This window comes from Malaclemys terrapin, chromosome 14, assembly GCF_027887155.1.
Source record: "Malaclemys terrapin pileata isolate rMalTer1 chromosome 14, rMalTer1.hap1, whole genome shotgun sequence".
NCBI classification, from domain to species: domain Eukaryota; kingdom Metazoa; phylum Chordata; order Testudines; family Emydidae; genus Malaclemys; species Malaclemys terrapin.
In genome coordinates, this window is record NC_071518.1 from 39836575 (window position 1) to 39858845 (window position 22271).

The 22271-nt window shown below is 45.8% G+C and overlaps 1 protein-coding gene across 1 annotated transcript in view; it reads left to right on the plus strand.

Moving 5' to 3' along the window:
- Nucleotides 1-22271, plus strand: part of GFOD2 (glucose-fructose oxidoreductase domain containing 2) — a 63916-nt gene that overhangs the window by 34130 nt on the left and 7515 nt on the right. The gene's annotated exons all lie outside the window — the stretch shown is intronic.

The window sequence follows — 22271 nt, forward strand, 5'->3', positions numbered from 1 at the left end:
TATTTCGGAGAATGAGATTAGGGCAAAATATATTTTGTTGCCCATGTTCAAAAACATTTTTTTACAAGGGTTTAACTGAGAAGCTCTTGCGCCCCCATGCTGTGGAGCAAGGACTTCAAATTTTTTTGGGGTGGTGTGGCGCTGGCTTTCCTTCCATCTCCCCTCCTCCCTGCATGAGGGATTTTTTTGTTTGTTTGTTTGCTGTTCACATTTTAAAAATGACCAAATTTGACCAAGTGATGAGGTTTTGAAAAAATCTGCAGATGCTCAAGAGACTTGTGAGCTTGGCAGCTAAATTCTTTGACTATTCAATACTGAGCATGCTCCATCCCGGGGTTGAGCTGGACTTGCCCTGCTATTTGCTGCTGGCTCCTATGGCACTACACATACAAATGGAAAGCCTGGAGAGCATCTCTTGTTGCTCTCTCTGCTGGCACCTGGCAGCATGGTATATGAGGAGGAATCCTCCTGACTGAAACACAGAGGGGGCAAAGGCTGAGCCAAGATAAGGGTGGAAGAAGTGGATTAGGACAAGAACTCAGGAGGGGGAGGGCTGAGAGTTGGTGTGGAGAGGGAGAGATACTGGGACTGCCTGCACAAGGAGACTGGGAACTGGTTGCATAGGCAATTTGAGTTCCCCAACTTCCTAACTTTTGATTTCTTGACCTTAATGTTTTTATAGAGGGTGGTGAGTGCCTATATATAGTCTTGTAAATCTAAAGTTCGACTTCTTGTTGACTCTTAATAGAGATCAAAGTGAATGGGTTTTTAGGATTGGGGAATATGTCGTGCTGTATCAGCTAGGGTAATCCTTTACTCTCTGCCTTTTTAAGCAGATTTTTGTGCTAAAGTAACTTGCTTTTGAAGTATACATCTCATGCTAACCCTTCTAAGATGTCAGTCAAATGTTCGGGGAGGTGATCTTTGGGTTTTGTCTTCACGTTGTTGTTGTTAGACTTGTATTGAGTGCTTTATTACTGCTAGTCCTAGGTCCCAAGGAACTACTCTGATGGAAAATGTAATGTACGCGTGAGAATTCATTGCTTGAAATATGCTAAAATCTCTTCTAAATGCTGTTTAAATGGTGACCGTTTCACTTGCTAGGATACCCTCTGCAGGTTACACGTGAAGTGAGATGAATTTGTGGTTGAACCTTTTCTGGTAAACTAAGCTGAACACGAGACAAATTTAGGTTGTTAATAAAACTCCCATTCCTCAAAGGTAAGGAAACATTAAATGGCATCACTCCAATCGAAGGAGGTGAAGAAAATGAAGTTGTGCGACAAGTGTTTATACAGTAAATGGACAAGTGAAACGAGAGGGACTGATGGCTTTTAAGAGATCAACAAATAAACTCTGGAACAGCAGAGGATTATTTACTTTTCATTTATTTTTATTTTCCCTGAAGTGGTCTTATCTAAAGACTGTCTGATGCGCCCATTTCAGAGTCAATAGATAATTACTAGTTCCTCCTGTCTTTCAGTTTTTTCTAAATTTGTCTAGGATGTTCCTTAAACACATTTCTGATGGGACCAAATTCCAGAAGAATGCGCATACTACCAAAAATGTTCTTCCTTGATCCAGTATTTTGGAGGAACACCTGTTATATGATGGGCTCAGAGGTGGCAAGTATGCCTGTTAGGATATCAGCATTAAAATAGCAATCATTACATCTAGAGCCTTTTTGCAAGGGAATTGTATGTGGCTGGGGGCAAACTTGTGCTTTACCAGCTGGGAGATTGGGGAACTGAGAATGGCTAGACTGCTGTGCAATGAAAGCCAGTCTCACCATGTCAGGTGTTTGGCCATGGGAGGAGGCAGTGGTGCCAGGTGGCACTAATATTAGTTTACATTTTTTTAATTTATTGGTAACCGTAAACAGTTAATCAACAATCCAATAACACGTAGGGGTACAGTCCTAACATAAGTGACATTGTGATATTAACTTTGAGCCATGAGCAAGGCATAGCTGATCAATGCCTAGACAGTAATCAAAATTAAGACCAGCATGACTAATAAGTAACCAGTAAGGCAAGAAACTATTTTACATTTATGTACCACTTTTCACCCCAAAGGATCTAAAGCCACTTCATAAAATGTGTCTCATATTGCCCACAACTGAAATGCAGCCACCTCTTGATAGAATGCATCAGTTTCAGGTAGAAAGCAAAAAGAAACGTATCTAACTGAAATGGCTTTGGAACTTAGAGAGGCAGAATATTAGAAAAACTCCAAATGAGAATTTGTTCAGGACACCAGAGCCAACACGGCTGCACCTGCCCTGCTGATCCTTTATGGAGTAGATAAAGAGGGAGCCATTCAGCTGCTCTCTCGGCTTAGGTGGGTTTTTACTTATTTGAAAGATAAGCGAGATCTTTGTGATGTATGCTTTGTTTGTCAGTCTGGCTTTGTGGGATAATGTATTACAATTACATTAAATGTATGTTTGTCTTGAGGTAGACAGAAAAGAGCTCTATCACTGTTTTGCATTTTTAGATAATTCACCCTTGTTGTTCCTGGAGCAGGTGTCCTGTGATGTTCACCAAGTATATTACTATTACTGTTTGCATACAGCTTTTCCATCTCCTTATCGCAAGCAGTGGGAGGATTTTTGTGTTTCAGAGCTCGTGTAAACAGGAAGTAGCAAAATGAAGGAAAGCATTTTGGACTGAGTTTATCACATTCCTGCATAGATGGAGTTGTCACATATTGGCAGTACTTCAAAACAGGCAGAATTTCTTAAGGTTTGAAACATAGCTGGTCATTTCATTATGATTGAAATTGAAATTTGCTCAGTCCCTCCCAGATGCCTGTGGAGGACAGGGTAATAGAGGAGCATGCTTCCAGTTATTGATTATACATCTCCATGAGGTGTATCCACATGCACTTCACTTCACACTGCTCAGAACTCTTGAAGAGCCTGTGGATTAAATGACACTAGGTCCTGGTCTACACTGGCGGTGGATGGGGGTGTCGATCTAAGTTACGCAACTTCAGCTACGTGAATAACGTAGCTGAAGTCGACGTACTTAGATCGACTTACCGTGGTGTCTTCACCGCGGTGAGTTGACTGTTGCTGCTCCCCCATCGACTCTGCCTGTGCCTCTCATGGCGGTAGAGTACAGGAGTTGACGGGAGGGGACTCGGGGGTCGATTTATCGCATCTAGACTAGACGCGATAAATCGATCCCCGTTGGATTGATCGCTGCCCGCCGATCCGGCAGGTAGTGTAGACATACCCTAGGATTTTTTAAAATTTCCTGTGATAGACATTTTAATGTAGGATAAGTAGCAGTACTGGTGGTGATGGGGTCAACATTGTAACTTACACGTTTGGAGGCAGGAGGGGCAAGCTGAAGTGAATCTGGTATTAGTGAAAAGTGCTGGATAGACAGTTCTGGAAACTGCAGCCATGTCAGTTAATCACTGAATAGGCGCGTCAAGGATTGTGGTTGTAGGGTTGCAGAATAGTTGTAGCATAATATTCCTGCAACTCAGCTGCTAGTGTGCACAAGCCCTGGCCTTAAAGGGACCACCCCACTCAGGAGCAAGAGGGGGAGTTTATTTTGTATAGCTCTGAGCCTTTCTGCTGTGACTGGTCAGAAGTGTGCAAAGTGTGATGTTCTCAAAATTAAAAGATGGACCTGCCAGCTGCTTGACAGATTACTGTACAACTTTCAGGTGACTTTTATTCTCTAACAACCTGGGCTGTATATGAACTGCTGAAAGGCTCCATATCCCATTAATAATTCATTGAGGTATCTAATGTGCACACACTTTCTTCACGCTAATATTAAAATGGTCAAGACTAAATTAATGGATTATAGCAAAGTAAGAGCTCTGCTATAGTTAACCTTAAGACCAGCTTTCTGTTTAAAGCTCAACTCTTAAGTGCTTTAAAATGTACATGGTTACGTGGATTGCTTTGAAATGTGGTGTGCTTCATGGGGTTTCAGGGTTCTGTTGTGGATCCAAATTTAGGGCCATTTGACCCAGGGTTTCCTAAAATGCAGCCTCTGAGGGGAAGGGGAGAGACAGACAGACTTTTCTTAACAGATTCTAGCAACTTATTTTTGCTCACGGAGAGAGATCAAACCCAGGGCTCAGCCAGGGGTGAAAATAACTTAAAGGACTTACTGGTACTCCGGAGCCCTTAGGAGGGGGTGGGGCCTCAATTGGAAGAGGCGGGGCCTTTAAATCCCCAGGCCCTTTAAATCGTCCCCGGAGCCTTGGGGAGGTGGCAGTGGGGCTCCAGCGGCTATTTTAAGGGCCAGGGTGGTAGCGGCGGCCAGAGCCCCGGACCCTTTAAATATTCGCTGGAGCCCCGCCGCCGCTACCCCAGAGCTCTGGCGGCAATTTAAAGGGCCCGGGGCTGCAGTCACTGCTGGGAGCCCCAGGCCCTTTAAATTGCCGCCAGGGGAAGCCAATCCGCCCCGGTACAGCGCACCGGCTTACTTTCACCTCTGGGCTCAGCTCATCGCTCCAGGGTCCCAAACACTTGAGAGTTACCCCAACAGAATGCTGCCCTTCGGGGGAAATCGCATTCAAATGTCATTTGATTGAAAAAGTTGACTTCTTTAGACACACTAAGGCTCGTGAGCCTTTTCTCACACCTTAAAGGTTACACTGAGCAAGCACTGACAAAGGAGTTAACAGGATTATTAACACCAGCTGGGGAGCTCAAGGGGACCAGCAGTAGTACTTTGAACTTGACCTACCCAGCGAATATCAATTTGAGTCCCATGTTGGGCAGAAATTTGGAAAAGGCAGGTTGCGAAAATCTGCCTGTCAGGGATTTTGGTTTTGTTTGTTTGTTTTTGGGGGTGAATCCAAGTAAAATTCTTTGAAATCTGCTGATGAAAAGCACTGTTTAAAAGCTAGGTCTTTTGATTATTGCCTAGCCATAGCATATCTGAGGTAGCATATCCACTGCAAGCCTCAGTGAGAACTACAACTGTCTAAATGCCCGTTAACGCCCACCGACAAACATTTCTTTTTCTGTTTAAAAAGCTAGCAAATTAAAGAACAAAAAACTTCATTAACACAGATTTAAGATTGCCCAGTGATAGCTCATGTCCTTCCAAAACATCAAGTTCAGCAGAATCAACCTTCGGCGAACCAGGAAATACAGTGCGAAGGTAAACGCCTACATAGAGTTAACTCTCCCTGCCTGGTGCAGGCAATAGCCACTAGTAATTCTCTGCACACACTCCAGCTATATTCACTGTGTTAGATGTAGCTGTTGCATAGTGGAGGAATAAGTTGGAGCAGCTTGGAAGAGCTGTGATTGTGATATGAGGAGATCTGGGTTTGAGTCGTCTCTTCCCTTCTCCTCCCCCCCCCCCCATGTGTTATCAAAGGGAAAAGGTTTATATGTACCTTGAGGTTCCAGTCTGCATCTTTTCAGTACAGAATTATGTAGTTGTGTCAATAGCAGGGCACTGGGGTCTTCTTGCCATAGGTATCCTCAGTAGTGAGGTGGTATAAGAGAGCAGTCAGTGGCTTTAATGATGGGCAGAGGAAATTACAGGTTTAGAGGGTATCCTGAGTTCTAGTGTGAAGGGGTTGTAAAAGGGTATGAAGTGGTTGTTAAATTTTACAGGTGTGGTATTTGTTCGGGGGAGTAGGCTCTCTGTTCGAGCATAGGGCAAGTGCAGGTAACGCCTGTCTATTACAGTGGAAAGGCAAAGTGGGAGTGAGTGTGTTATGGGCATATTGGGGCATCGCTTGAAGAGGGTAGAGTTAAGGTTGCATGGGCATTTATCTTAACTGTAGTCCCTGGTTTTCAGAAGGTTGAGTTTTGCTGAACTTGCCATTCTGGAAGAGCATGTGCTATCACTGGGCAACCTTAACTCTGTAAACAACTTTTCTTGCAATTTACTGTGAAAGATAACTTGAGATGCTACAATTGTCAGGACCCTGTATGTAACAGTTATTCTGTTTTGCAAATGCCCATATAATTTATCATTTTGCCTAAATCTCTTTGCCACACAATCCACAAAAACAACATATTCCAGTTCCTTGACTTGTCCACCCATTTCACTTTCCTTCCTGTATGTTTTACCACAAGGGGGAGTTCAGTGCTTTTCCAGAAGTGCTGCCATTAAAGGACAGAGCATGAGACAGAGAAAAAGATCCTGGGTGGTTCAGAACAGCAAGAACCATCTCCTAGAGCGCACGTACACAGGACAGTCCTTGGAAACCATCTTATTCCAGTATCGGGGGGTAGCCGTGTTAGTCTGTATCTACAAAAACAGCAAGGAGTCTGGTGGCACCTTAAAGACTAACAGATTTATTTGGGCATAAGCTTTCGTGAGTAAAAACCTCACTTCTTCAGGTGCATAGAGTGAAAGTTACAGATGCAGGCATTATATACTGATACGTGGAGAGCAGGGAGTTACTTCGCAAGTGGAGAACCAGTGTTGACCGGGCCAATTCAATCAGGGTGGATGTAGTCCACTCCCAATAATAGATGAGGAGGTGTCAATTCCAGGAGAGGAAAAGCTGCTTCTGTAATGAGCCAGCCAGTCCCTATTCAAGCCCAGATTAATGGTGTTGAATTTGCAAATGAATTTTAGTTCTGCTGTTTCTCTTTGAAGTCTGTTTCTGAAGTTTTTTTGTTCAATGATAGTGACTTTTAAATCTGTAATAGAATGACCAGGGAGATTGAAGTGTTCACTTACTGGCTTATGTATGTTACCATTCCTGATGTCCGATTTGTGTCCATTTATTCTTTTGCGGAGGGACTGTCCGGTTTGGCCAATGTACATGGCAGAGGGGCATTGCTGGCACATGATGGCATATATAACATTAGTGGATGTGCAGGTGAATGAGCCCTTGATGGTGTGGCTGATGTGGTTGGGTCCTCTGATGCTGTTGCCAGAGTAGATATGGGGACAGAGTAGCAAACGAGGTTTGCTACAGGGATAGGTTCCTGGGTTGGTGTTTCTGTGGTGAGGTGTGTAGTTGCTGGTGAGTATTTGCTTCAGGTTGGGGGGTTGTCTGTAAGCGAGGACTGGCCTGCCTCCCAAGTTCTGTGAGAGTGAGGGATCATTTTCCAGGATAGGTTGTAGATCGTAGATAATGCGCTGGAGAGGTTTTAGCTGGGGGCTGTATGTGATGGCCTGTGGTGTTCTGTTATTGTCCTTGTTGGGCCTGTCCTGTAGTAGGTGATTTCTGGGTACCCGTCTTGCTCTGTCAATCTGTTTCCTCACTTCCCCAGGTGGGTATTGTAGTTTTACGAATGCTTGATAAAGATCTTGTAGGTGTTTGTCTCTGTCTGAGGGGTTGGAGCAAATTCAGTTGTATCTTAGGGCTTGGCTGTAGACAATGGATCGTGTGATGTGTCTTGGATGGAAGCTGGAGGCATGTAGGTATGTATAGCGGTCAGTAGGTTTCCGGTATAGGGTGGTGTTTATGTGACCATCACTTATTTGTACTGTAGTGTCCAGGAAGTGGATCTCTTGTGTGGACTGGTCCAGGCTGAGGTTGATGGTGGAGTGGAAATTGTTGAAGTCCAGGTGGAATTCTTCAAGGGCCTCCTTTCCGTGGGTCCATATGATGAAGATGTCATCAATGTAGCGCAAGTAGAGGAGGGGCACTAGGGGACGAGAGCTGAGGAAGCGTTGTTCTAAGTCAGCCATAAAAATATTGGCATACTGTGGGGCCATGCGGGTACCCATAGCAGTGCCACTGACTTGAAGGTATAAGTTGTCCCCAAATCTGAAGTGGTTGTGGGTGAGGACAAAGTCACAAAGCTCAGCCACCAGGCTTGCTGTGGCCTCATCAGGGATACTGTTCCTGACAGCTTGTAGTCCATCCTCATGTGGAATATTGGTATAAAGTGCTTCTACATCCATGGTGGCCAGGATAGCGTTTTCAGGAAGAACATCAATGCATTGTAGTTTCCTCAGGAAGTCGGTGGTGTCTCGAAGATAGCTGGGAGTGCTGGTAGCATAGGGTCTGAGGAGAGAGTCCAAATAGCCAGATAATCCTGCTGTCAGAGTGCCAATGCCTGAGATGATGGGGCGTCCAAGGTTTCCGGGTTTATGGATCTTATTCCAGAACAGGTAGCTTTTTTGATTTAGCTTAAACATCTGCCAAAGTGACACAAACTGAACAGAAAAAAAGACACTCTTCTGTTGGAATAAGAGTGTCCACAGTGAGAGTTATACTGGTATAACTATAGCAGTTTAAATTCGCACCTTATTTATACCAGTATAAGTTTCCTGTGTAGACAAGCCCCTACAGGCAGGGAGTGAAGGGCTGAAGTAGTATGTGGGGAGAGACCACACAACAAAAACACTAACCCAGGAACCTATCCTTGCAACAAAGCCCGTTGCCAACTCTGTCCACATATCTATTCAAGGGACACCATCATAGGACCTAATCACATCAGCCACACCATCAGGGGCTCGTTCACCTGCACATCTACCAATGTGATATATGCCATCATGTGCCAGCAATGCCCCAAACCGGACAGTCTCTATGCAAAAGAATAAATGGACACAAATCAGACATCAAGAATTATAACATTCAAAAAACAGTTGGAGAACACTTCAGTCTCCCTGGTCACTCGATTACAGACCTAAAAGTCGCAATATTACAACAAAAAAAGTCAAAAACAGACTCCGAGAGACTGGTGAATTGGAATTAATTTGCAAATTGGACACCATTAAATTAGGCTTGAATAAAGACTGGGAGTGGATGGGTCATTACACAAAGTAAAACTATTTCCCCATGTTTATTTTTTTCCGCCCTACAGTTCCTCACACCTTCTTGTCAACTGCTGGAAATGAGCTATTTTGATTAACACTACAGAAACATTTTTTTCTCTCCTGCTGGTAATAGCTCACTTTAACTGATCACTCTCCTTATAGCGTGTATGGTAACACCCATTGTTTCATGTTCTCTGTGTGTGTGTGTGTATGTGTATGTATATGTGTGTGTGTGTGTGTGTGTGTATGTGTATATATATATATAAAAAATACAGTAGGGAAATATTAGATTTTATATCTATCTATCTATCTCCCTACTGTATTTTCCACTGCATGCATCCGATGAAGTGGGTTTTAGCCCACGAAAGCTTATGCTCAAATAAATTTGTTAGTCTCTAAGGTGCCACAAGTACTCCTGTTCTTTTTTCTAAGAGAGAGTACTTATTTAGGGCTCCCTGACCCCGGACTAGGGTGACCAGATGTCCCGATTTTATAGGAACAGTCCCGATATTTGGGGCTTTTTCTTATATAGATGCCTATTACCCCCCACCCCCATCCTGAAGCTGTGGGGCTTAGCGCATAGCTGCTGGGTTCCCTTTCGTGCAATTCCTATGCAGCTTTGCAGCCCTGCCCAGAACAGCCATGTGTAGCTCCTAAGGCCTGCCGGAGTAGAGAAGTACTCTGGATAGCAAGTAACGCTTCCTGCAAGCCTCCCCTGCTCCTCCCAAGGTAGTGCTTGAACTCTTTCTACCTCTCATGCCACTCTGTGGCCCCCTGCTCTACTAGTTAGTCACCCCAAAGAGGCTCCTTCCTCTCTGCTCCCTCTGCTATAGAGCACACAAGTAATCTACTTCAATGTGGCATATTTTGTATAGCTATTTCCTCACCACTGATGGTTATTTAGTCAGTAAAGTTACCAAGTAATTCAGTTTGCTTTAGGACTTGATGCAGCTCTGCCATGTAGATTGGAGTCCCTTGCCTAGTAATTTGGGCCTAATGTACCACACCGAAATTCCTGAAAAGAGGGTGCATAATAACCAGTGCTCCATCTACTCACCTGCTCATTTCAATTTGTTGGAGACTTGGCATGCAGATTTGTGGAGTGAATGCAGTCTCCCTTCTTATGCAGCCAGAGAAGGCTTAAAAGGTTACACTGTGTATCTTGTTCCTGTAGTTTAGAAATGGGATTTTTCGAGATCTCTCTTTCACCTCTTCTAATCATAACTGGTTGTTACGTGAGCTCTCTCGCTAATATGAAATCCTTTAAAATCAAACATGGGAAAAAATCTGTCTAAAAACCCAGTACAGGTTCATTATATGTTGCAGATTGAGAAGTAGAGATGTCAACAGAATTAGGGTTTACTGCCTGATTCCGAACCCCTTAGATAGCAGTGGCAAAACTTCCATTGACATCAGTGGTGCAGGGTAACGCCCTTAGTTCTGATGTACATACTATATTGATCGCTGCACTAGTTACTAAAACAGAACCTGCCTGACTGCTAAATGACCACTAGAATTTAGAGATAACTAGTGTTCATTCATCGCCCAGTGTTCAGGTCATTTACCTCTTTAGTGCAATCAGCAAATTATGGGACTCCACTAAAGGAGTGGATTATTGAAATTAGCAAATTTAAAAACAATCAGCTTTTGTCCTTTTAAAAAGTGTGCAAACAGGTAACTGGCATTGTAATTTTAGTTTACTGTAAATTAAAATGGCTGAAAGGTGTGAAACCCTGAAGATCAGAGCTCAGAATGGACATATGCGGGTTGACTTGCCTTTTAACCCTAGATCATTTGGGTGAGTTGCTGTAACATTCCATTAATTATTTTTTTTTAGTTTAATTGCTTTTTTAGTCTGCCTAGGAGGCATTTTTAATAGCAGCTTTCCAGATTTTCATGATCTCACAGGAAGAGGTTATGGGATTAATTTCTTAGAAAGTGTTTCTTATATTGGGTTTGTTTTGGATAAACTAACAATGTCAAATAAATTGACTAAGTAAAAGGTAGAGTAGAGCACACTTAAAAACACCTTAAATCTTGTAAAATTACACTATCCCATGTGTGTAAGGCAACATCACCCCTAAAGTGGTGTTAAACTTCTGTTGGAAGAGTTCTAGATGCAATTGTTATTGTATTTTGTCATTTTAATATTTGCAATACACTCCCATTATTATGCAATATAAGTTGCCTTTAAACTAGTGAGAGTGTGTAATGAGTCGAGGCAAATGGAAAAAAGAGCACTGCCATAACTTGAAAAGGAATCTGGTGTAGCTGTCCTGATAATATAATGCATTGGAACTTTTTGGAGGGATTATTACTATTTTATCCACTGTTCCATTCTGCAGAGTACTTTGTAAGAGAGATCCTCTCACAGGCCCACCTGCTGTCTTGGCTCCCTGATCACCTACATATTTTGTTTTTCAAAATATTTCATTCTCTGGCCACTGCTCAAGAACCACTGCTCTAACACTCTGTTCCAAACATTTGAATAGGTGCTGTCTTTATGGCAACATGTATAACTAAATTTCAGGGAAACATTTTATTCATCTTCTCACTTAGTAAGGCCCTTGAGTGTGCTATATAATTACAAAGAATTGAGCAAAACATTAAGCCTGATTTTGAATGAAATTTTGCACTGTCTTGGATGTAGGTATTAACTAGGAAGAAATATTGTTTTGAACACTTTACATTCAGCTTGAATTTTTTTACCTGTAATTTGCTCTTTCTTTTGCATTCAGGGAATCATGTGGCTGATTGAAATCTGAATTTGATTGAGTCAGAGTGTTTGCTTCATGTTTCAGACATGGTGTGAATTCAGTCGCTGTTGATCTTTTCGGAAATAGTAAAACACATCAGGCCATTTTTGAACTCGTGACCTAGAGGTGAAAGACTATGGAGTGTGACAATGTCTTGATAACTGCACCTGTATTCCCCCCTTCGTGGTCCCTCAAGGGCACCCACTTAAGGTTTCGGGCTCCCCGTTGGTAGCTCTCTTAGGCCTTGTCTACACTGGCAAGTTTCTGCACAGTAAAGCAGCTTTCTGCGGTGTAACTCCCGAGGGGTACACACTGCCAAGCCACTTAGTGAGCAGAAACTGCACAGCTGCAGTGCTGTAAAAAAAAAAACAAAAAAAAACACCCTGACAAGAGGCATAGAGCTTTCTGCGCCGGGGCTATAGCGCCGCGGTGCCAGTGTAGACACCCTGGTCGATTACAGTGCTGCGATTGCCCTCTGGGAGGTGTCCCACAATGCCTGTTCTCGCCTCTCTGGTCATTGGTTTGAACTCCCTGCCCTGCCCTTAAGTCACCAACTGTGAGCCCCAGCCCTTAAGTTCCTTGGGAATATTTAAAGACCCTTCCGGTTTGCTCGGTGACGCATGCAGTGGTCTCAGCACATCTTTCCAGGTGACCATGCCTGTTCCAAGCACCAGGCGATCCCTCTCTTGGAGCAATGCTGAGCTGTTGGACCTCATCGGCATTTGGGGAAAGGAGGCTGTCCAGTCCCAGCTGCACACCAGCCGTAAGAATTATGATACCTTCGGACAGATTTCACGATGCATGACAGGAACCATGACCTGGACACATTGCAGTGAAGGGTCAAAGTGAAGGAGCTGCGGAGCGCCTACCACAAGGCGCGGGAGGCAAACCGCTGCTTTGGTGCTGTGCCCATGAGCTGCCGGTTCTACAAAGAGCTGGACGCGATATTCGGTGGCGACCCCACTTCCACTGCGTAGGCCACTGTGTATACTTCGGTGGCTTGCATGCCAGTCAAGAGTGGACCGAGCCAAGAAGAGGAAATCTTGAATGAGGATATGGAGGAGGAGGGGGACCCAGAGGCAGAGGACGACTTGGAGGTCAGAGATACATGCAGCCAGGAGCTCAACTCTAACCTGGAGGAGGCTAGTCAGTCACAGCTGTCGGAGCTTGGCAAAGTGCAAACAGGAGAGGAGGCCCCGGTAAATGACTTTGATTTTGGGAATCGCTGAAGCGAGGTGTTGGGGGCAGGAGGATTGCAGGAACCAGGTTTGTCTCTGTATGATGCGTGTACCACCACATGCCTAGTCTGAGTGGCAGAACAGGGTGTTGATTGACTCCCTCACTTCACAGGAATCTGCCTCGGAGATCTCCACGAAACTCTCGTGGAGATACTGGGCAATCTGCTGTCGCAGGTTCTTTGGCTGAGCTGCTTTGTTTCTTGCCCCATGAAGGGTAACTTTCCTGCACCACTCTGCTGTCACGGGGGGAAAGGGGGCATTGCTGCACACAGGCGAGCCGCATAAGGGCCAGGGCAGAAGCCACAGTCTTGGAGAAGACCCTCCCTTGATTCCCTGCTCACCCTCAGCAGCGAGATATCTTCCATAATGAACACAGCCTGTGGAAAATGTGGGGACAGTAATGATTATCAGTCCACCACCCCCCCCCCCCCCCCCATAGTGCTGGTTCTCCCCAAGAGCCACATGCCCAGTGTACAGTAGGGTCCTGGAACACTGATTTCCCCTGCCCCTGCGGTTACTCACCATTTTGGGGGTCTTGTGGCTCATGTGTGCTTGCCTGGGGTCAGCCAGTCAGTGATAGCTATGTGAATAGTGGCTGTGTTTTAAATCGCTGAATCAGTGGTCTGTGTGTTGTAAACAATACTGCTTCGGTATAAAATGTTGCATTTTGGCTTCACAGATATGACCTTGGGAGCCAAGCCTCCCTCTTTGTTCTTGCCAGCTGAACGGCTGCGCAGAATTAGAAAGTGGCCACGAAGAACTAAAGAGGACTTTCTGTGTGATGTCATTATTCACTCCGCGGCCAAAAAACAAGAATTGAAGGAGTGGGAGGACAGCAAGAAGAGGGACTGAAAGGAGAACGCGGCACACCAGAACAACGCCACAAAGCAACTCCTAAACATTATGGAGCGCCAAGCGGACACGCTCCAGGTGCTACTAGCATTGCAAACTGAGCAGCTCTGCGCCCGCCCTCTCCTACAGCCGCTGTCGCAAAACTCTTTCTCATGCGCCCCCCCAGACACTGCCAACCCACTCTTATCAACCTCCTGGCTCCAGTCTGTACCGTCTGCGTTCCACTCCTGCCCAGTCACAGTCCAGCCCTGTGGACTCCCAGTACCCACTGCACTCAACACCCGTCCCTCTGCAGTGTAGCTCTGCTGAAGTACAGCACCCACTGCACTGTACTCCAAAGGACAAGGTTGCATATGATACCGGGACATACACAAATCTTTAACTGTACCGGGACCCCACCTCCTCCTGGGACCCTCCCTTTCTCCTTCTCCCACAGTGCTGATGTGTTTTTTTTGTTTGTCTTTCTCCTCCGGTTGTTGCTTTTTAATAAAATAATTGTTTTGGTTTGAAAGCAATCTTTATTCCATTAATTGAAAGCAAACAGACCCCTTCAAAGCAACAGGCAATTTTATTAAACTGTATGCACCAATCACAGTCACCTCCTAGCATTACAAGCGCTGCACTCCTGAGCACAGCAACAAATATTAGTGGCTGTCAGCTTCAAATTGCTGCCACAAGGCATCCCTGAACCTTATGACCCCGCGCTACGCCCCTCTAATAGCCGTGGTCTTTGGCTGTTCAAACTCAGCCTCCAGGTGCTAAGCCTCAGCGGTCCAGCTCTGAGTGAAGCTTTCATCCTTCCTTTCACAAATATGGCGCGTACAGCACGCGGCTATAAGCATAGGAATATTGTAATCGGCCAGGTTTAGCCTCCCACGTAGGCAGCGCCAGTGGGCCTTTAAACGGCCAAAAGCACATTCAACAGTCATTCTGCACTTGCTCAGCCTGTTGAACCGCTCCTTGCTGCTGTCAAGTTGCCATGGCATTAAGAGGTAGGCAGGGTCTCCAAGGATCACAATGGACATTTGACTTCCCCTACAGTGATCTTCTGGTCTGGGAAGAAAGTCCCTGCTTGCAGCTTCCTGAACAGGCCAGTGTTCCGAAAGATGCGTGCGTCATGCACCTTTCCGGACCAGCCTGCGTTAATGTCTGTGAAACATAGACGGTGATCCACAAGCGCCTGAAGAACCAGAGAGAAACACCCCTTCCGATTAATGTACTCGGAGGCTAGGGGGTCTGGTGCCAGAATTGGAATGTGCGTGTCATCTATCGCCCCTCCACAGTTAGGGAAGCCCGTTTGTGCAAAGCCATCTACAGTGTCATGTATGTTGCCCAGAGTACTGGTCTTTCAGAGCAGGAGGCGATTAATGGCCCTGCACACTTCCGTCAACACGCGTCCGACTGTCGACTTTCCCACTCCGGACTGGTTAGCAACTGATCAGTAGCAGTCTGGAGTAGCCAGGTTCCACAGTGCAATCGCCATGCACTTCTCCAGCGACAGGACAGCTCTCATTCTTGTGTCCTTGCACCGCAGGGCTGGGGCGAGCTCATCACACTGTCCCATGAATGTGGCTTTCCTCATCCGAAAGTTCTGTAGCCACTGCTCATCATCCCAGACATGCATGACGATGTGATCCCACCACTCAGTACTTGTTTCCTGAACCCAAAAGCAGCATTCCACTGTGGTCAGCACCTCCGTGAGTGCCACAAGCAATCTCGTGTCATAGCTACTACGTCTGGCGAGATCAATGTCTCACTCCTCTTGCCTTTGTAGTTTAAGGAATAACTCCACTGCCACTCGTAATGTGTTAGTGAGACCGAGCAGCATATTGGTCAACAGTGCAGGATCCGTTCCTGAAGACCGAAGAGGCAGAGCACGCAGTACACAAACCGTTGAAAGATGGCGCCAAATGCGGACGGAAGCTCAGGGATTGCTGGGATTCGAAACAATGCATCATGGGGCATTGGAACAGGAGCAGGATGCCCCGCGACCTCCTCCGCCTTCACACAACTCTTAGTGGCAGAAGAGGAAGAGGTGCTCTGTGGAATAGCTGCCCAGAGTGCACCACTCCAACACAATTGCGGCACTTGCAGTGGTAAACACGCTATTGCACAGGCAGCTGACAGTGTGAACACACAACAGCGGTTTCCCTTCAGCGCTCTCTGAGCGGCGCTGTAACTCTGCCAGTGTAAACGTGCCCTTAGGCAGAGACCTGCTGTGTCTCCCTCCCTCCTTACTGGGGATTTTAAGGCTGCACAGCCTCTGCCATGGACCGTGATATCCCCATCAAGCTCGTCTGCCTAAAGGCCAGTGCCTGTGGGTTGCTTTCTCTCCAAGGACAATGACCAGGGTATGCCAGCAGTTACAAGTTACCGTGCAGCTCTGCCAAAGCAAAATACTTTTATTCTTAGGGCAAAAGAGAAAATATTGGGGGGGAAAAACCCCATAACCCAAGTCTACACACACGCTAAAGCTTATCAGAGGTCACCCCCAACTCCAACACAGGGTTCTGGTGGGTATCAGTCTCTCACACCCTTCAACTGCATTTGCTCTCTTGGTTACTGTCACGAAGTGTGGGGGAGACAAGGCTCTGTGCAGCCCTCTCTGCTTGCACAGCTGGACCAGGTCCCTCTTAAGGCGATGGTTATACATCTCCCCACTGGCCCCAAGTTACTGTAGTTACTGTGGACTCGCAGGCTTGTGTGCTCTCAGCACCCCACGGTTTCCAGGGAGAACCCCTAGTGTGCCAGCTCTTCTCCAGGTCACCACCTCTCTTCCAGGGTCAAGCTGCAGACTCCTCCGCCCCTGTAATCATTCACTAGGGGGACCCCGTTCTTGCAACAGTCCTCCCCTTTCCCAGGGTCAAGCCACAGACAACTCTGCCCCTGGAACTGCTCGCCGCAGTCCCCAGGGGGACCCCGTTACTGCAACAGTCTTTCTCGCTGGTCACACAATCCCAGGGGTTAAGCGTAGCTTCTCCACCCCCCAAAACAGCTTCTCTCTGAGCCTTCAGCACACCTGGTCCTCGTCAATCCCCCTTCACTTTACTGCTCCCCAGTCACTTACTGCAGAAAGCGCCATCCATGGGGTGCAGTACATCCCACCTCTGCCACCAGTTGTCACGAAGTGTGGGGAAGACAAGGCCCTGCGCCCCAGGGTCGCCCAGAGGATTCAGGGGGCCTGGGGTCTTTGGCGGCAGGGGGCCCCCACCGCTGAATTGCCGGCGAAGATCCGGCGCTTCGGCGGCAGGTCCTGGGGCGGAAGGACTCCCCCCCCACACACGCCGTGGGTCTTCAGGGCACTTCGGCGGCGGGTCCCAGGGCAGAAGAACCCCCTGCCACTGAAGACCCGGAGCGGAAGAAGCTCCGGGGGCCCAGGCCCCACAAGAGTTTTCCGGGGCCCCCGGAGCAAGTGAAGGACCCCGCTCCAGGGGCCCCGAAAAACTCTTGTGGGGGCCCCTGCGGGGCCCAGGGCCTGGGACAAATTGCCCCACTTGCCTCCCCCCCGGCGGCCCTGCTGCACCCCCCACTTCCTGTGATTCACCGTGACTCTCAGCCAGCCAGCCAGTAAAGCACAAGGTTTATTTAGACGAGAGGAACACAGTCCAAAACAGGTCTTCCAGGTACAGACAACAGGACCCCCTCAGTCGGGTCCATATTGGGGGGCAGGGGCTTGGACCCCGGCCCCGGGTCTCCCTCCGTTTCCCCAGCCAGCTCCAAACTGAAACCCCCTCCAGCTACACCCCCGGCTCCTCCTCCAGCCTTTGTCCAGTTTCTAGGGCAGAAGGTGTCACCTGGCCCCATCCCTCTCCTGGGCTCAGGTTACATGCTCAGGTATCATCCCTCAAGTGAATTCACACCCTGATATCCCATCACGGGTGCAGATAGTACCTGCAAAATTCCCCCGCAACATCCCCAGGTCAATCCTCCCCTCTCCCTACTCCGTCAGTTACCATTTCATGTCAAGTTTTAGCTCAAGAACAATCTTGGGACAGTTCAGTTGATTCTTAAGTCTGGGCCTTTGATCTCTGTCCTTGCGTACAGGTCAATGGCCTGCTCCTCAAGGCTAAGTTTCAAAAGTCTGGATTTTTGCACAACCAATGTTAGGGAATTTGCATTAATCATCCCTCGGTGATTCCAGAGTCAGCAAGAAAGGCCTTCTCCCTCCCTCCCATCTCCCCAGTGAGCCAGGCTCATGCAAATACATATCACTGGTATTGATACAAAGGGCTATGAATATTCTACAACTCATACAACACTGGCCCATCTCAGTATAAGGAGTTTTGAGATTTTCGTGATTCAAGCATAAAATATGGTCCCCAAAGATGATGCCTGTGGCTACAATATTTGCCACAATCTCGTTAACAATTCCCTGAGAGATCCTCTTGCTGTAAACTGTGCCACCATTATAGTATCAAAATGTCAGAAACTGAAATTAAGTGATATGAAAGAGAACTTGGATATATAGCATCATCATGGGATGCTCTAGTTATCACGACCCTTCCTAAATTCAGTGACCATCTGTTCCAGTCTAACCTATCCCCCGTCACTGTAGTGATTGCTGGCTGTTGTCTGCAAGTCCACAATTAGTTACGCATTTCAGTTTATTCCTCTTTATTGTCTTTCTTTTGGAAGTATTATTTTTAAGTAGGTGGTGTACTGCTGTAGGTAAGTCCCTTCATTCTGGAGCCTGCTTTCCCTTAACAGGATATTATCCCTTCCCACCTCTCAGCAGTGTATCTTGGAGCTTAGCCTAGAGACCAGCATTAATGCTTCTCCAATAGAAAATCAACGAGAGATATTGGATTATGGAATATTAGGGGAGAGGAATTGCTTTATGTAAAGGAGACACAGATTTTAGATGAGATGGGGTGCAGAGGCAGAAAGACACAACACAGCTGTTCCAGCTGATAGGTGCCACAAAGGAGAAGGTTCTTGCCTCAGCAATGGTGCATTTTTGAGGCTGGAAGAGACTGGGACTTGATGGATGGGGAGGAGAATAGTGACAAAGTCCATCTATGATTGCTTATTCCAAAACAGGGGTAGCTCTCATAAATCCCAGTGCACCACAGGTCCTTCCTGGCAGGAGTCTTTCTTTAGGAATCCTACAGTGTAGAGCAGGGGTTGGCAACCTATGGCACTCGTGCCGAAGGCAGCACACGAGCTGATTTTCAGTGGCACTCACACTGCCCGGGTCCTGGCCACCGGTCCGGGGTGCTCTGCATTTTAATTTAATTTTAAATGAAGCTTCTTAAACATTTTAAAAACCTTATTTACTTTACATACAAAATAGTTTAGTTATATATTATAGACTTATAGAAAGAGACCTTCTAAAAACATTAAAATGTATTACTGGCACACGAAACCTTAAATTAGAGTGAATAAATTAAGACTCGGCACACCAGTTCTGAAAGGTTGCCAACCCCTGGTGTAGAGATTAAGGTTAGGAAGGGCTGCCGTGAAAGCAAATTTCATTACGAGGGCACTGGGGGGGAGGCTGTATGATCTGAAAGTAATGGTGTTCCATGAGCTCTGTTTTAATGACCCGATTATTGAAAACTCTAAATGTGATTAGTGCCAGGCTTGGATTACAAACCCCCTTTTGGAGGCTAGGAAGAGAGAGGAAGCATGACACAGCTGGGATAGCAGAGCGAAAGTGTGTCATGATGCATTTAATCCATATTCTAAGGCAAAGCGCCTTCCTATTGTTCCCTCCTTCCTGTTTTGATGTCTTGGGAATCTTATTTTTGTAACAGGAAGTGCATCACTTTCTAATCTCCTGGTGTCAGTGACAGGGATTTTGTTAAAAGCATCAAATCCTAATACGGCTGCTCTCACTTGTGTCTCTAGTCCTAACGCTGTCTGTCTGTCATCTTTCCTTTGTGTGGATTCCATCTGACCTAGGAGGAAACTTTGCTGAGATGGGACTGAGGAGGCTACCTGCACAAAGATTCCTTTATTCACAGGTGACTGAAAGAGATGCAAGCATTTCAAGGGAACATCCTGGAAGAAAGTATCTGGGACAAGTCTGTCTCCCCTTTCCTTCCTCCATAACCATTTCAGAGAACACATAAATCCTCCTGTGATCTCAAAACTCATTACAGTCACTCGTAGCTCAGAGCAGTGTGATCCCCCTGCAAACACCATCTGAGGGGAGCATAAGGAATACAACTGAATGGGTATTAATGAGCATATTGCAAAGTAACTGCACTGTTACCGTAGCCTTCATGGGCTCAGGGCATAACCCGGTCAATTTAGGCACGCACGCCCTTTCCCAGTTCCTAGCACTCGGGGCATAATCGTCTGCGGGTTTGTGGGGTCTTTTACCAGTGAAAGTGCCTTATGCGGTAATATCCTTAACCTCTATTTATTAACAGTTAGCAAAACAGAATACACTTGTTAAGCATGCAATGCTCACCACTTCCAATAAGACAGAAGAACTTTTTTGGGGGGCTAGTCAAGATTAGATCATCCGGGGCTCCAGCTTCTGCACAGTATGATTGGCAGTGTGTTGATGTCTGGCTTCTCTGATCGTGGGTTGTGTCCTGGAGTTAGGTTCCAAAGAACTTCCCTTTGGACCCCGACGGTTTATATAGTTAAAACTTGAGTTCTACTTAGCTAAACCTTAACCAACCATTTTAAACTAAAGTACTATAAAACAGTATTTTTCATCAATCCTAGTGCATTACGAAATACTTCCTTAACCAATCATACGCCACCACCTTAGTCTATTTAAATCTTGCAAAATTAGTTATGCAACAGACAGAAACAAAGAATCAGACAGAAACCACACCAATAAACAATAGAGAAGTAGTATAGATTTCAGTCACAATTGTTGAGAAGTGGTTCCTTGCCAGACAATGCTATCAAAAAGAAGAACAGGAGTACTTGTGGCACCTTAGAGACTAACAAATTTATTAGAGCATAAACTTTCGTGGACTTGATGTCCATCTGCTTGCATTTGGAAAGGAAGATGATGTCTGTCTGTATCTGTACGAGTTTTTTCATGAGGTTGATGGATTTCCACTCCATACGGCTAAATGCAGTGCCTTGCATAATGACAGCATTCAGAGTAGCAGCCGTGTTAGTCTGTATCCGCAAAAAGAAGAACAGGAGTACTTGTGGCACCTTAGAGACTAACAAATTTATTAGAGCATAATTATGCTCTAATAAATTTGTTAGTCTCTAAGGTGCCACAAGTACTCCTGTTCTTCTTTTTGCGGATACAGACTAACACGGCTGCTTCTCTGAATGCTATCAAAGTTTTCTTTAAACATCTTAAGATCTGTTTCTTTATGTGGTGATAGTGGGGACTACACCTCTACCCAGATAGAACATGAATTCGGATATAACGTGGTAAAGCAGCACTCCGGGGGGAGGGGAGGCGCTGCACACTCCGGCGGATCAAAGCACGTTCGATATAACGCGGTTTCACCTATAACGCGGTAAGATTTTTTGGCTCCCGAGGACAGCGTTCTGTCGGGGTAGAGGTGTATTAGGACAAGACTAAACAGCACCATATTACATTGTTTTGATGCAAGTTAGTTGGAATGTGAGGATGTGACTGCTTCTTAGATCATGGCCGCTGGGGCTCCTTACTGCAGACAAAGGCCTCCGACCTCACAGCATTGGGTTCGCTCTCCGAAAGATGCTGCATGAATCACTTTAAACTGTTTTCTTTACATTATTTTTGACAATTTCTTAGTGTCTCCAAGTATCTGTTAAAGTGTGTTTCTCCATTTAGACATCAGTTTTCATTATCTTCCTAAAGTGAAAGGGACAAGGTGATGAGGTAAAATCTTTTATTGGATCAACTTCTTTTGGTGAAAGAGACGAGCTTTCGAGCTGACACAGACAGAGCTGTTCCGAGCTGAAGTGAGGGTTCGTGTCCAGACAGTTTTTTCTACTGTCTAGATTTCAAGCAGCTCTTATGTATGTGGAGCAATTATCTCCACTGAGACGCAGCTGAAACATATTGATTTTACATTTTACCAAGACACATTATCTGCAGTGAGCCAAGAAACTACTTCACAACCAAAGAGAGCCTCTCCCCCTATACACAGATCAAAAGGAGTCATTTCAATGATTTTTTGTAGTATTCTGTCAGTGGAGGATCCCTCCCATACTTGTTTGCACCTTCCCCTTTAATGAAGACTGTAGCAGACAGATACTTTTGCTTAGCCTGAAGATCGGCTGGTACTCGGGAGCTCGTATGTTGCTCCAAGACCTGGCTAAATTAAATCAGAATAGTCATTCTTCAGCTTTAGGGCTAGTTACAAATAATCTTTACAGCTATATCATGATGTGAAGATAATACTAATCTCTTACTTGCCATCCCCCAAATCATATTGCTTTCCATTCAGATAGCAACTTTTAACCTGAAGGATTAAAAATATGCGTTACAATACATATACATAGATTACCCTGAAATGCAGGATGGTGTAAGGTGAGCAACAGTGGACACAGGGACAAATCACTTCCCATACAAAAAGTGTCTTGACATCTTTTAATACCCACACAGAGCAGACAGGACATCTGCTTTCACAGTTTCATCTGAATGACCTACACACAAGTAAACTGCATGGGACTGAAAGCAACTCCAAGTGAAACACACATAGTTTATTACAGTAGAATGATGGGAGATTAATGTAGTAGGCAACAAACGCTGCCTAACCAGAACCTATGAATAATTCCTGTGATAAATGCTG